The sequence below is a fragment of the Primulina tabacum genome, chromosome 17 (genome assembly GCF_025594145.1).
Source record: "Primulina tabacum isolate GXHZ01 chromosome 17, ASM2559414v2, whole genome shotgun sequence".
NCBI lineage: Eukaryota > Viridiplantae > Streptophyta > Magnoliopsida > Lamiales > Gesneriaceae > Primulina > Primulina tabacum.
In genome coordinates this window covers 3585452-3600850 of record NC_134566.1, presented here as the reverse complement: position 1 = coordinate 3600850, position 15399 = coordinate 3585452, and positions in this window count along the sequence as shown.

Genomic DNA, 15399 nt, shown 5'->3' with positions numbered 1-15399 from the left:
CGATGACTAGATTATTGCAGAAAGGAGCAGAGGGGTTCCTTGTATATTCAGTAGATCTACTGAAATCGAGCCCAGCATTGGCAGATCTGCCAGTAGTTTGCGAGTTTGCTGATGTATTCCCAGACGAGATTCCAGGGTTACCTCCAGCCCGAGAGGTAGATTTCAGTATTGATCTCCTACCAGGTACTGTCCCTATATCTCTAGCTCCGTACAGAATGGCGCCGATTGAGTTGAAAGAACTGAAAACACAACTAGAAGATCTTCTAGCCAAAGGGTATATCAGACCGAGTGTTTTCCCTTGGGGCGCTCCAGTGCTATTTGTGCGAAAGAAAGACGGTTCGATGAGATTATGTATTGATTACCGGCAGCTGAACAAGGCAACGGTAAAGAACAAATATCCATTGCCTTGTATCGACGATTTATTTGATCAGTTGCAGGGATCCTCCGTCTATTCCAAGATTGATTTGAGGTCTGGATATCACCAGTTGAGAGTTCGAGATGTTGATATACCAAAGACAGCATTCCAAACCAGGTATGGAAATTATGAATTTATTGTCATGCCTTTTGGTTTAATGAATGCTCCAGCGGTGTTTATGGGACTGATGAACCGTGTCTTTCAGAGGTATCAGGATGAGTTTGTTATTGTTTTTATTAATGATATTTTGGTTTACTCGAGAAGTGAAACTGATCATGCCGAGCATTTAAGAATTGTGTTGCAGACGCTGACAAATGAGAAATTATATGTTAAACTGTCAAAATGTGAGTTCTGGCTGAGACAGGTTGTCTTTTTGGGGCATATCATATCTGGAGACGGTATTTCTGTTGATCCTAGCAAGGTTGATGCGGTGATCAGTTGGCCTAGACCGACATCAGTGCCAGAGATACGCAGTTTCATGGGTTTGGCAGGGTACTATCGACGATTTATTAAAATTTCTCTGGTATCGCAAAGCCGATTACCCAGTTGACACAAAAGAATGCGCCATTTGTATGGTCTGAAGCCTGTGAGTCTAGCTTCTTGGAGTTAAAGAAACGACTGACCAGTGCTCCGGTGTTGACGATACCTTCAGGTACTGGGGATTTCGTTGTATATTGTTATGCATCCCACAGAGGGCTAGGATGTATTCTTATGCAGCGAGGACATGTGATTGCATATGCCTCGAGACAGTTGAAGCCCCACGAGATTCGCTACCCAATTCATGATCTTGAATTGGCGGCCATTGTATTTGCACTGAAGATATGGCGACACTATCTCTACGGCGAGAAGTTTGAAATTTACTCGGATCACATGAGTTTGAAGTATCTGTTTTCTCAGTCAGAGTTGAATATGAGACAACGTAGATGGCTCGATTTGTTGAAGGACTTTGATTGCGAGATCAAGTATTATCCAGGAAAGTCTAATGCAGCAGCAGATGCCTTAAGTCGAAAGGTATGTTCTTTATCCTTATCGACGATAGGTGTTTCGAATATGATTGAAGATTGCTGTTTGTCTGGATTAGCATTTGATACAGATAGTAGACCACTACGACTTGCTACGATTCAAGTTGAGCCAGATTTGATTTTTAGAATTAAAGAAGCACAAAGAACTGATCAGAATATTCAGAAGTCAGTTGAGATGGTCAGATCAGGGCATAATTCAGAGTATCAGGTACATGATCATGTTTTGTATGTGAATAACCGTCTTGTAGTGCCCGATGTGTCAGATTTGAAACAACAGATAATGTCAGAAGCGCAATGTAGTCGGTTCAGTATTCATCCTGGTGGCAGGAAGATGTACAACGATCTGAAGACACAATTCTGGTGGAAACAGATGAAGTCAGATATTGCAGAGTTTGTGACTAAGTGCTTGAATTGCCAACAGGTGAAGGCCGAGAGAAAGAAGCCCAGAGGTTTACTTCAGAGTTTATTTGTTCCTGAATAGAAATGGGATCACATTTCCATGGATTTCGTTACGAGGTTACCACGATCATCCCGAGGTTATGATGCGATTTGGGTTGTTATTGACAGATTGACCAAATCCGCATGCTTTATTTCATACAAAATGACGTACCGACATGACCAGATGGCAGAGATATATGTCAGAGAGGTAGTCAGATTGCATGGTGTGCCGAAGTCGATCGTATCAGATCGTGATCCACGATTCACTTCACACTTTTGGCATAGTTTGCAGCAGGATTTAGGTACGACATTGCACCTGAGCACTGCATATCATCCTCAGACAGACAGACAGTCAGAGCGAACTATCCTGACCTTAGAGGATATGCTAAGAGCTGTAGTGCTAGACTTTGGCACCAGTTGGCAAGATTCACTACCACTTTGTGAATTCTCGTACAACAACAGCTATCAGACGAGCATTGAGATGGCACCGTTTGAAGCATTATATGGCAAGAAGTGCAGATCTCCGCTGTATTGGGATGATGTATCTTAAGTACCAGAACTTGGGCCTGATATGATTCGTGAAATGACTGAGAAGGTGAAGATAATTCAGAAAAGAATGAAGCCATCACAAGATAGACAGGCGAGATATGCAAATGTTAGACGTAGACCGTTAGTATTTGAACAGGGAGACAGAGTATTTTTGAAGATTTCTCCATTCAAAGGCGTTGTCAGATTTGGCAAACGTAGGAAATTGTCTCCTAGATACATCGGTCCATACGAGATTCTTGAGAAGATTGGCGATCGAGCATATCAACTCGCCATTCCACCTTCTCTATCTGGGATACATGATGTCTTTCGTGTATCGATGCTGCGTAGATATATGCCTGATATTTCTCATGTCATTCAGCCTGATGAAGCCGAGCTTGACGACACTTTGAGTTATATTGAACATCAAATTCAGATTCTTGATTGAAAAGTTAAACAGCTCAGAACAAAGACTATTCCGTTGGTAAAAATCCAATGGAGTCGTCATGGCATTGAAGAAGCTACCTGGGAGAAGGAGTCAGATATGAGACAAAGATTCCCAGAGCTATTCCGTTGAGGTGAGTTTCTATACAGTTTATTATACCTTCTTATTGATATGTGTTGATCGCCTGTGATTTCGGGGACGAAATCGTATCTTAGGGGGGGAGAAATGTAAGGCCCGAGATGTGAGTTGGTAATCAGCAATTATTAATGCATGATTTGATGTATTTATCAATGGCCGAAGAAGCGATGTTGCGATTCGATTCTAGTTGTAAAATATATGGTTGGGACAGCAGAGACAGTGCACCCGCGGTTCAAAAGATAGTGCACCCGCGATCGTTTTTCATGAAATGTTCAAGGGTTACAGTAGCTTGACTGCACCCGCGGCAAGAACAGGACCGCACCTGCGGTGGATGCACCGAGACAAGACCGCACCCGCGGTACAAGATACACCACACCCGCGGTCGTGCCTTCTGAAATTATTGAAGTGATCCAGTACGCTCAGCGCACCCGCGGTGCAGAGTGACCGCACCCGCGGTGTGACGCGCAGAATAAAGAATAAACCATGTGTCCTTGCCATGCATATATAAGGTGTATTTGACTTATTCTTTCATTCACTTCAGCAGCAAGAACCGAAGGAAATTCTCAGATAGCCTCAAACTTCATTCCATCTTAGAGATTTGATTGGGAAGAATCTAACCATCCGATTTTCGATCCAAGTTTATATTCGTGCTCCTTACATCGAGGGCTACGAAAGGGTGTAAGTTTCAGTATTTTCTTTCATGTTTTGAAGTTGAGAGATTGGAGAAATTTTGATATGATTGAGATTATGTGTTCTTATGAGTATTGTGAACGTATATTTGAAACCGGATCGAAGAAATGATATCGTATGCGAGTATTACGATTTTGCAGCATATGTGTATATGAGATTATGCAGATTATGAGTTGTGGTTGATGGTTGTTGAGAATTGTGGCTTGTTGATATCATATATACATTAATTGAGCTGACCGGTATCGCGAGATTACACCGTTACGCCGTCGAAATGTGCCGAGATTGAATATTGATACATATGTGTATTGATTTGAGTTAGGGATTGATAGAATGCATCTTGAATTGTCATTTCAGATTTGTTTTGACAAGCTTCGACATCAAGACTTCGATCTCGATAAAGACTGAACAACGAAAGGTATAATTCATGTTGATTCGGGAAGATACAACTCGAATTAGATTTGATTTGAGTTTCCCAAAATCACATACTAGATTGTTTATATTTTGATATGTTTGTGCTTTGTTTATAGATTTATATTCAAGCATTTAAGATAGGAGAGTCATTGGCAGATTTGCCAAATTTCTAGATGTTCGGTGGTATCGATGCATAGGAGCAGATGTACTCCGATTGTAGACATCCGATTCAGACAGGACTGAAGTCTAGGAATAAGACGTACCGTCACCTCGATTGGGAGGGTAGGTGGCAGACTGTGACGTCTTATTCACACCGGGATCCCTAGAGATAGATACGAGTCGAGTCCAAGGTATGAATTGATTTAAGATTACTTGTCTTATAGTGTTTATGTTTCATAGACTATGGAACATGTGGTTATTGATTTTATTCATGATAGTATGATTCATGATTTATATTGTGTATATGCATGTATACATGTTTTATACTGGGATTTGTTCTCACCGGAGTTTGCGGCTGTTATTGTGTGTATGTGTGCATAACAACAGGGGGGACATGATCAGGGTCCTGAAGAACTTGACGAGATGAGAGATCGAGATAGCGTGGTGATCACGGGCGTAGAAGATGGACTAGTAGTTTTTACATTTGATATGTAATGTATTGCAAATACTAGTTGGTGTAAGTATGTAATGAAACAAGACATGTACCTACGTTGTTGAAAATAAAATAGAGGTATCAGTTGTGTATGATTTTTATACAATTTTTTTTTATATTAAAAGCAAAATTTTGACCCACATTTTCTAGCAAAGATCCAATTAATCCCAAAGACAATTGAGTTAGAGCCCGGGTCCCCACAACAGGTGGTATCAGAGCGATAGATCCTTTAGATTGAGATAGAATAGAATGAGCGGGGTAGATCGAGTCGTCTTCCTTGCTTTTATTGTGATAGCGTGATATATTGCTTTCCCTATTACATGTTGTATGGTTATTTGAGTTGATTACAGCATGTAATTGCAAAGACCGAATCAGAACCGATTCTGGATCAGAGGTATATGATCAGAGGAGGACTGAGACAGATTGTATAGATTGTGTACTAATCCGTTTGATAATCAGATATGCCTCCTCGACGAGTACCGCAGCCAGTAGCAGGTCGAGTACCAGAACAGGGAAGTACATCCAATGATCCGATGGATGTGACCGCTACACCGATGGAGACTTTGTTGAAAAGATTTCAGTCATTTCGACCGCCGACACTGAAGGGCACAGAAAATTCAGTTGAGTGTGAAAGTTGGCTCGATGACATAGAGATGTTATTTGAATCTCTTGACTACACCGACGAGCGACGAGTTAAACTTATTGGGCATCAACTGCAAGAAGTTGCAAAGAACTGGTGGCTTACCACGAAGAAAGCATTGGAGCATCGTGGCACAGAAATTACTTGGAAAGTTTTTAAAGCAGAGTTTTATCAACGCTTCCTTCTCGTGTCCTACCGAAATGACAAGGGTGCCGAGTTTGCCAATTTGAGACAGTGACAGTTAAACATCGAAGAATATGTGGCAAAGTTTTCGACATTGCTTCGATTTGCTCCTCACGTGGCAGAAAATGACGAGGCCATTGCAGATCAGTTTATCAATGGCTTGAATCCTGATATCTTTACCTTGGTGAATACTGGTAGACCGAACAACTTTGCTGATGCGTTGAACCGTGCCAAGGGGGCAGAATCTGGATTGCTTAGGCAACGAAGCACTTCCTATGTCGCTCCGACTTCTAGACCGCCACAGCCCTCTACTCAACCCCCTCCCAGATTTGAGAGCGATGGTAGCGGCAGCGGGATGAAAGACCAGCTGAAAGCAAAAGGTAAACAGTTCAAGAGATCAGGGAGCAGTTCATCGAGCTCCAGTGGATCCCGACAGAGAGGTCCTGGCCAGAGTACAAAATATACAGGTGTGTATTGCAGTTCTTGTGGAGGCCGACATGCCACTGAGCAGTGTCAGGGTGTGATGGGTCGCTGCAATATCTGCAAACAACAGGGACATTTCGCCAGAGTCTGTCCACATAAAGGGGTACAACAAGCTCAGAGTGTAGTAGCATCTGGTTCAGTAGCTCAGCCTGAGAGGCAAGCTTCATCTGTTCATTCCTTTCAGCCTATTCCTACACAGACCCAGCCCCGAGCCAGAGGTAGCCAGACAGTGAGCCAACCTCCCAGACAGCAGGCTCGAGTGTTTGCACTGACAGAAGAGCAGGCCCAAGATGCACCAGATGATGTGATCGCAGGTAACTGTTTCCTTTGCAGTTATCCTGCATATGTATTGATAGATACGGGTGCATCTCATACTTTTATATCTGAGCGCTTTGCATTGTTGCATTCATTGCCTGTCGAGTCATTATCTGCTGTAGTGTCTATTTCTTCTCCGTTGGGAAGTGGTCTTATAACTGTGACTTCAGTTAGACATTGTATACTACAGTTTGAGGGTCACGAGATTGATTTAGATTGTATTGTGCTTGGGTTAGCTGATTTTGACTGTATTGTCGGTATCGATATGTTAACCAAGTACAGAGCCACTGTAGATTGTTTCCAGAAGATTGTCAGATTCAGACCAGAGATGGCTGATGAGTGGAAATTCTACGGTAAGGGTTCCAGATCTCGGATTCCCTTAGTATCTGTTTTGACGATGACTAGATTATTGCAGAAAGGAGCAGAGGGGTTCCTTGTATATTCAGTAGATCTACTGAAATCGAGCCCAGCATTGGCAGATCTGCCAGTAGTTTGCGAGTTTGCTGATGTATTCCCAGACGAGATTCCAGGGTTACCTCCAGCCCGAGAGGTAGATTTCAGTATTGATCTCCTACCAGGTACTGTCCCTATATCTCTAGCTCCGTACAGAATGGCGCCGATTGAGTTGAAAGAACTGAAAACACAACTAGAAGATCTTCTAGCCAAAGGGTATATCAGACCGAGTGTTTTCCCTTGGGGCGCTCCAGTGCTATTTGTGCGAAAGAAAGACGGTTCGATGAGATTATGTATTGATTACCGGCAGCTGAACAAGGCAACGGTAAAGAACAAATATCCATTGCCTTGTATCGACGATTTATTTGATCAGTTGCAGGGATCCTCCGTCTATTCCAAGATTGATTTGAGGTCTGGATATCACCAGTTGAGAGTTCGAGATGTTGATATACCAAAGACAGCATTCCAAACCAGGTATGGAAATTATGAATTTATTGTCATGCCTTTTGGTTTAATGAATGCTCCAGCGGTGTTTATGGGACTGATGAACCGTGTCTTTCAGAGGTATCAGGATGAGTTTGTTATTGTTTTTATTAATGATATTTTGGTTTACTCGAGAAGTGAAACTGATCATGCCGAGCATTTAAGAATTGTGTTGCAGACGCTGACAAATGAGAAATTATATGCTAAACTGTCAAAATGTGAGTTCTGGCTGAGACAGGCTGTCTTTTTGGGGCATATCATATCTGGAGACGGTATTTCTGTTGATCCTAGAAAGGTTTATGCGGTGATCAGTTGGCCTAGACCGACATCAGTGCCAGAGATACGTAGTTTCATGGGTTTGCCAGGGTACTATCGACGATTTATTAAAAATTTCTCTGGTATCGCAAATCCGATTACCCATTTGACACCAAAGAATGCGCCATTTGTATGGTCTGAAGCCTGTGAGTCTAGCTTCTTGGAGTTAAAGAAACGACTGACCAGTGCTCCGTTGTTGACGATACATTAAGGTACTGGGGATTTCGTTGTATATTGTGATGCATCCCATAGAGGGCTAGGATGTATTCTCATGCAGCGAGGACATGTGATTGCATATGCCTCGAGACAGTTGAAGCCCCACGAGATTCGCTACCCAATTCATGATCTTGAATTGACGGCCATTGTATTTGCACTGAAGATATGACGACACTATCTCTACGGCGAGAAGTTTGAAATTTACTCGGATCACATGAGCTTGAAGTATCTGTTTTCTCAGTCAGAGTTGAATACGAGACAACGTAGATGGCTCGATTTGTTGAAGGACTTTGATTGCGAGATCAAGTATTATCTAGGAAAGTCTAGGAATAAGACGTACCGTCACCTCGATTGGGAGGGTAGGTGGCAGACTGTGACGTCTTATTCACACCGGGATCCCTAGAGTTAGATACGAGTCGAGTCCAATGTATGAATTGATTTAAGATTACTTGTCTTATAGTGTTTATGTTTCATAGACTATGGAACATGTGGTTATTGATTTTATTCATGATAGTATGATTCATGATTTATATTGTGTATATGCATGTATACATGTTTTATACTGGGATTTGTTCTCACCGGAGTTTCCGGCTGTTGTTCTGTCTGTATGTGTGCATAACAACAGGGGGGACAGGATCAGGGTCCAGAAGAACTTGACGAGATGAGAGATCGAGATAGCATGGTGATCACGGGCGTAGAAGATGGACTAGTAGTTTTTACATTTGATATGTAATGTATTGCAAATACTAGTTGGTGTAAGTATGTAATGAAACAAGACATGTACCTACATTGTTGAAAATAAAATAGAGGTATCAGTTGTGTATGATTTTTATACAATTGTTTTTGATATTAAAAGCAAAATTTTGACCCACATTTTCTAGCAAAGATCCAATTAATCCCAAAGACATTTGAGTTAGAGCTCGGGTTCCCACAAAAACTGTCTGTTCAGTCATAACAACTGACTGAACTGGCTCTTTAGCTTCTTCAAAAATGGCGTTCTTGGCCGGTTCTTCAAAACTAACAGCTTGATCTACTGGTTTCTCAGTTAAGACAACATATTCAACTGATCTTGATGTTTCCAGCTGAATATCAGAAGTGACTGATTTGATGACCTCATCAAGATTGGCTAGTGATAATTTAGCTTCAGATTAAGGCGTTGGATCAGGTTGAAGATGGAGGTGCTGAAGATGATGTAGGTTGAGCAACTGATGTGGAAGTGGCAGTTGCTTGTTGAGTAGGTTCAGCAACTGTGTCTTTGGATGGCCCTTGAACTGATTGTTCAGCTGGCTCTTCAGATGAAAAATATTGGGAGGCTGTTGGAATGATCAGTTCTTGATCCATTTCCCAGTTTTTGATTTCCATCTGCAACGAGATAAGATCCGAGTCCAGTTGGTAATTTACAGCTCTGTCATTGTATGCAGTTGGATTGGTAGGATCATAGTTCAGTTGCAGTTGAGCAACGATCTGTTGTAGCTTCTTTGCTCTCAATTGATTGAAGAAATAATTTTTTCGCTCCAGAGCCTGAACAATTGTAGAAGCCTTGACCACCTTCATAACAACAGTCTCCAGATCAATAAATTTCTTCAGTTTTGACTTCTTCTGAAGCTACTTGGCAAAGACTTCAGTTCTGAACTTTACCCATTCATTATAAGCCTTGAGCTTGTTTTCTGTTAATTCATTGATCTCTTGCCAAATGAGATCAATGTGCGTTTGGATGGCATTGGTTGGCCTGGGCTCTTCTTGCATCTTTCCCTTGCCTTTAGAGTCAGTCAGGGCATGAGAAATGCTCAACCCTGATGTAGTCATCTCAACTTATTCTCTGATCACTATCCCCTTTGGTCTGGCAATAGGTAGAGAGGTGTAGCCATAGATAGTGATCAATGGAGCTTTATCTCCAGCAAGTTTCTTCTTGTCACCTGATTCGGTGACTTTCTTCTTCGGTAGAATGGCAGACAGAGGTAACTGATCCTCAGTTGAGGATTCAGTTGAAATAGCTTTTAGAAGAATAGCCTTGATAGGCTGTTGAGCCCCTGACTGCATCAATCTTTCAGTTGGAATGGTTCCAACTGCAGCAGCAGGTTTTGTCTTCAAAGTTCTTGGCTTCTTGAAGATCTTGGGAGATGGAGTCTTCTCAGAATCAGTTTCACTGACAATCAACTTGCGCTTGATTGTCTTCTTCTGCATGGTCTTCTTTTTCTAAACTGATTTGGGAGTCTCCTGTGTCCCAATCTCCTTCTTTACCTTCAAGAACTACTCAGGAGAACTGTCCAGTTTCTGCTTCGGTGGCTGGACATTCTTTGCATTGAAGATTTTCATTTTTGATGATTTTTCAGAATCATCAGTCACCAGTTCTTGAGTTTCAGTAAATAGCTGAGCTGCACCGCATAACCTTTCGATTGCTTGGACGATTGAAACATATTCTTCAGAATGTTGAAAATGATGTTCTTCTAGTTCAGTTTCGTCCAGCCATAATAGCAGTCATGGCCTGAAATTTTTCAAGAGTAAGTGCAACAAAGGATCCAGCCTTTGCTAAAGGCCTTTTGGCTACTATATCTGCCAGCAGTTGCACTTCTGGCTTCAGTTCCTTCTTGGGATCAGAAACTTTGATTTTCCGACCATCAGCAGATAGAATGGTTTGCATCTCCTCAACATCAGTTGCCATAACTTCTGATAGATTGACTAGCCCATCAGTAGACAGTTGAAATAATTTGCAGAAGAACTCCTCGTCAATGATCAGCAGCTGATCATTTACATTAGATGCGACACTGCCAGTTGTAGTGACATAGCCATTGGCATAGAGTTCCTGAATCTCTTTAGTACAAATTTCTTGGGAAGATAATCCCAGAAGTTGTTTCAATCCAGCTGCTTCCAGTTTGATGAAGATGTTCTTCACAGCTTCATCTGCTACAGTCATAACTGAGTCAAAATTGATTTCCATTGCGTACATGACATGAGCTGGGATCTGATTTTCCATTTGATTGAATGTTTTTCTGCGAGAAAGAAAGCTTGAATTTGTGTTTGCTCTGTAAATTTTAAGCAAGCGTAAGGAGAAGAACTGAATTGGAGCGGGTATAATACTAATGTAAGTGACTCTTAAAATTTTTGGACATGTGTCATTCCAGGAAAATTTGAATTAAAAACGTGTGTACGTGTGGTAAAAACGTGTGTAGAATATTAATGGATTACGTGGGTCCACATTCCAAAATACTATTCATTGAAAGACAGCAATTAATGCTTCGACAAACAGTCACATCATTTAATATAGAATATTATTCGATTTATTAGTTAACTTATCGGAAAATATCAGTTAGATCAGCAGCTGAATGACCAGTTTAAAAACCTAGTCAGTTTAGTTGAAGACCAACTGACTATTGTCTTCTCAGTTAACTTTTCAAATCGATATTCCCCTCAATAAATGCATATGATTAAAATAAAGGGTAAGAAAAACTCAGTCTGAGTAAGTCAAAATACATTTCAATTGACTTGAGTCTCTTCATCTTCTTCAATATAAAATGTAACTTGTCTATAAGTAAGATAAAAAAAAATGTTAGATAACAACAGTTCAAAATGTCTAGTTCAAGCAATTCGGATGCCTGCAGCAGTACGCATAACCTAGTTACACCGAGGACACTTCCTCATTTGGATACTTTGATGAAAACCATCGAAGAATACGTCTGGATGAAGGTCATGTCTTCATGGTTCAAAGTGAGAGATCTCCAGAACATGCATCGTAATGGTTTGACTCCTACTGCCGCACAGAGAGCAACAGCAAGGAAGTATAAATAGCAGTTTGCCGTCAATCATGTTACCGAGCTTGCTTCTAATCAAGTTCTGCTACACGTGATGATGTGGAAAGAATGGCATCAGCTAGAGAATATCTCCAAAGCAGAATCCTTCAAAAGGATTCGAATCCATGAATTGAATAATTGGATTACTGAGTGGCAAGATTCTGTAGACACTGAATTGTGTCATGTAACATGGTTTCGATTCTTTTCTCAATGAAATCTTGTTTTGTATTATTGATGTTCCCTCTTTACTTTCTGCAAAACTTAACTTTCATCAGTTGATAAATAGTTAACAAACTGAATACATTAACTGATATATGTCTAACTGACATCAGTTGACAAATAGTTAACGAACTGGACATAGTAACATATAAATGTCCAATTGACATCAGTTGACAAGCAATTAAAATAATAATAAATGACAAACTGAATGAACAACAATTGTCAAAGCTGCAATAAAACTGATATAATTAAGATAAATCAATTAAACCAAGTATATTGCGAAAGTGATAAAACTTAGTCTCTGGTAATGGTTTGGTGAAGATGTCAGCAGCTTGTTGTTCAGTTGACACATATTCCAGTCTGATAGCTTTCTTCAGAGCATGATCTCTGCTGAAGTGATGCCTGACATCAATGTACTTCGTCCTTGAGTGAAGAACATGATTGTAAGTTATTGCAATCGTGCTTGTATTATCACAAAATATGGGAGATTCTTTAGCATCAACTTTATAATCTTTCAGTTGTTGCTGAATCCAGAGCAGTTGGGCACAGCAGCTTCCAGCAGAAAGGTATTTTGCTTCAGTTGTGGAAGTAGCTATGGATGTTTGTTTCTTGCTGAACCATGAGATCAGTCTGTCTCCTAGAAACTGACAAGATCCATTGGTTCTTTTACAATCTAGCTTACATCCTCCATAATCTGCTTCTGAATATCCAACTAAATTGAAAGAAGAGCCCTTAGCATACCATAATCCCACATTTTGAGTGTCTTTTAGATATTTTAAAATTCTTTTGGCAACTGAAAACTGCGATTGCTTAGGATTTGCTTGAAATCTAGCACACATGCAAACAGCAAATACAATATCAGGACGACTAGCAGTTAGGTACAATAATGAACCTATTAAACCTCTGTAGAGTGTCGTCTCAATTGATATTCCCCCTTGATCATTGTCCAGTTTGACTGATGAACTCATGGGAGTGCTTGCAGCTGAACATGTTTCCAAGCCAAATTTCTTGAACAATTCTTTCGTGTATTTGGTCTGACTGATAAAAATACCATTGTCCAGTTGCTTCACTTGTAGTCCGAGAAAGAATGCCAGTTCACCCATCATACTCATCTCAAATATGTCCTGCATTAACTTGGCAAATTTGTCACATAATTTGGGGTTAGTTGACCCAAATATAAAATCATCAACATATATTTGCACAAGTAAAATGTGATCATTCTTATGAAATTTGAACAAGGTATTGTAAACTGATCCAACAGTAAAATCATGATCAGTTAAGAATTTTGAAAGTGTCTCATACCAAGCTCTTGGAGCTTGTTTAAGACCATATAAATCTTTGTTCAAATGATAGACATGATTAGGAAAAGAGTGATTGATAAAATATGGTGGTTGTTCAACATAAACTTCTTCTTGCAGCTGACCATTCAGAAATGAACTTTTTACATCCATTTGGTAGATTTTAAAGTTCTTGAATGATATATAGGCAAGGAACATTCTGATTGCTTCCAGTCTTCCGACTGGTGCATACGTTTCATCATAGTCAATTCCTTCTTTCTGCCTATATCATTGTTCTACAAATCTTGCTTTGTTGTGTGCAACTGAACCATCTTCGTTCAGTTTATTTCTGAATACCCATTTTGTACCTATAATTGTTTTACAAACTGGTCTTGGAACTAGATTCCAGACATTTTTATGGGTAAACTGATTTAGCTCCTCTTGCATTGCATTTATCCAGTTAGGATCAGCAAGAGCTTCGTCAGTTTTCTTTGGTTCCAGTTGTGAGACAAAAGCAGAATGAATGAACAAATTAAGCATTTGATTTCTTGTTCTTACCGGATCAGATGGATTACCTATCATCAATTCTTGAGGAAGCGATTTCTTCTATCTGAGCTCAGTATTTGTTACTTCCATATCAGCAACTGCTTCTGTTGGCAACTGAATGTTTTCAGTTTCAGTTGGATCTGTATCAGTTGGTAACTGAATATCATCTGTTTGCTCCACCAATTGATTTATCAGGAGCTGGTTCCTGTTCAACTGATTGATCTAGTATTTCTGGTTCAGGTGTTTGAAGGATATTTCTATTGATATGATTTTCTTCATCATTATAATCCTCCAAACTGATCTCTGTAAAATAATCAACTAGCTCAACTGGATCAGTTGGCTTATCAGTTTGCACAGTTTCATCAAAAACAACATGAATAGATTCTTCAACATTTAAAGATCTTTTATTAAAAACTCTATATGACTTGCTAACTGAAGAATATCCAAGAAATATTCCCTCTGCAGATTTAGCATCAAAGTCTTTTAAATGATTTTTACCATTATCAAGAATAAAACATCTGCAGCCAAATATTTTGAAATAAGAAACCACATTTTTTCTTCCATGCCAGATCTCATATGGTGTTTTCACATGATTCTTATTAATTATTGATCTGTTTTGAGTGTAACATGCAGTGTTTACTGCTTCAGCCCAAAACCTTTGAGAAATACCAAAATAAGCAAGCATTGTTCTAGCAGCTTCTTTAAGGGTCCGATTCCTTCTCTCAGCTACACTATTTTGCTGAGGTGTTCTAGCTGCTGAGAGCTCATGCTTGATTCCAGTGTTTTCTAAAAAAGTTGAAAGATTTTGATTGATTAATTTTGTCCCTCTGTCAGACCTTATTTGATCAATCACAACTGATTTTTCATTTAATAGTCTTTTGAAGAGCTTAATCAGTTGTGCAGCAGTTTGGTCTTTGGATTTGAGAAAAATAACCCAGGTAAATCTTGAAAAATCATCCACAATTACTAAGGTGTATTTCATTCCCCCTAAACTCATGACTGATAATGGACCAAAAAGATCCATATATAACAGTTCTAAGCGTCGGGAAGATGATTTACAACCTCTGTTTTTTAAAGAAGATCTTACTTGTTTACCAAACTGACATGCTGAACAAATTTTATCTTTTGAAAAATCTATTTTGGACAAACAAGTTACAAGATCATGGTTACTCAGATAGGAAATAGATTTAAAGTTTAAGTGGTTCAACCTCTTATGCCACAACCAGTTTTTAGAAGATTTGGAAGCAATGAAAAAAATTGGTGCATAAGGTTGTTCAATCCAACTGACTTTGTAAGTGTTTCCACAAAGATTTCCAGTTAGGATGACCTCATCAGTTGAGTCTCTAACTGAACAAGTTTTTCTGTCAAACTGAATTGAGAAATTATTGTCGCATAACTGACTGATGATTATCAAGTTATACATCAAAATCTCAACTAGCAAAACATCTTTAATTGTAAAGTTACCATGGATAAGCTTACCTTTACCCACAGTTTTACCTTTGGAGTTGTCTCCGAAACTGGTGTTTGGTCCAGTATATTTGATCACTTGATATAGCAAATTTGCATCTCCTGTCATATGTCGCGAACAGCCACTGTCTAGATACCAAGTATATTCTTTGCTTGTTCCTATTACCTGCAATCACACAGTATATAATTTTGGTACCCATATTCATTTGGGTCCTAAACTGATTATTCCTTTAGAAACCCAGACCTGATTCAGTCTAACTGACTTCCCAGTTGATGTG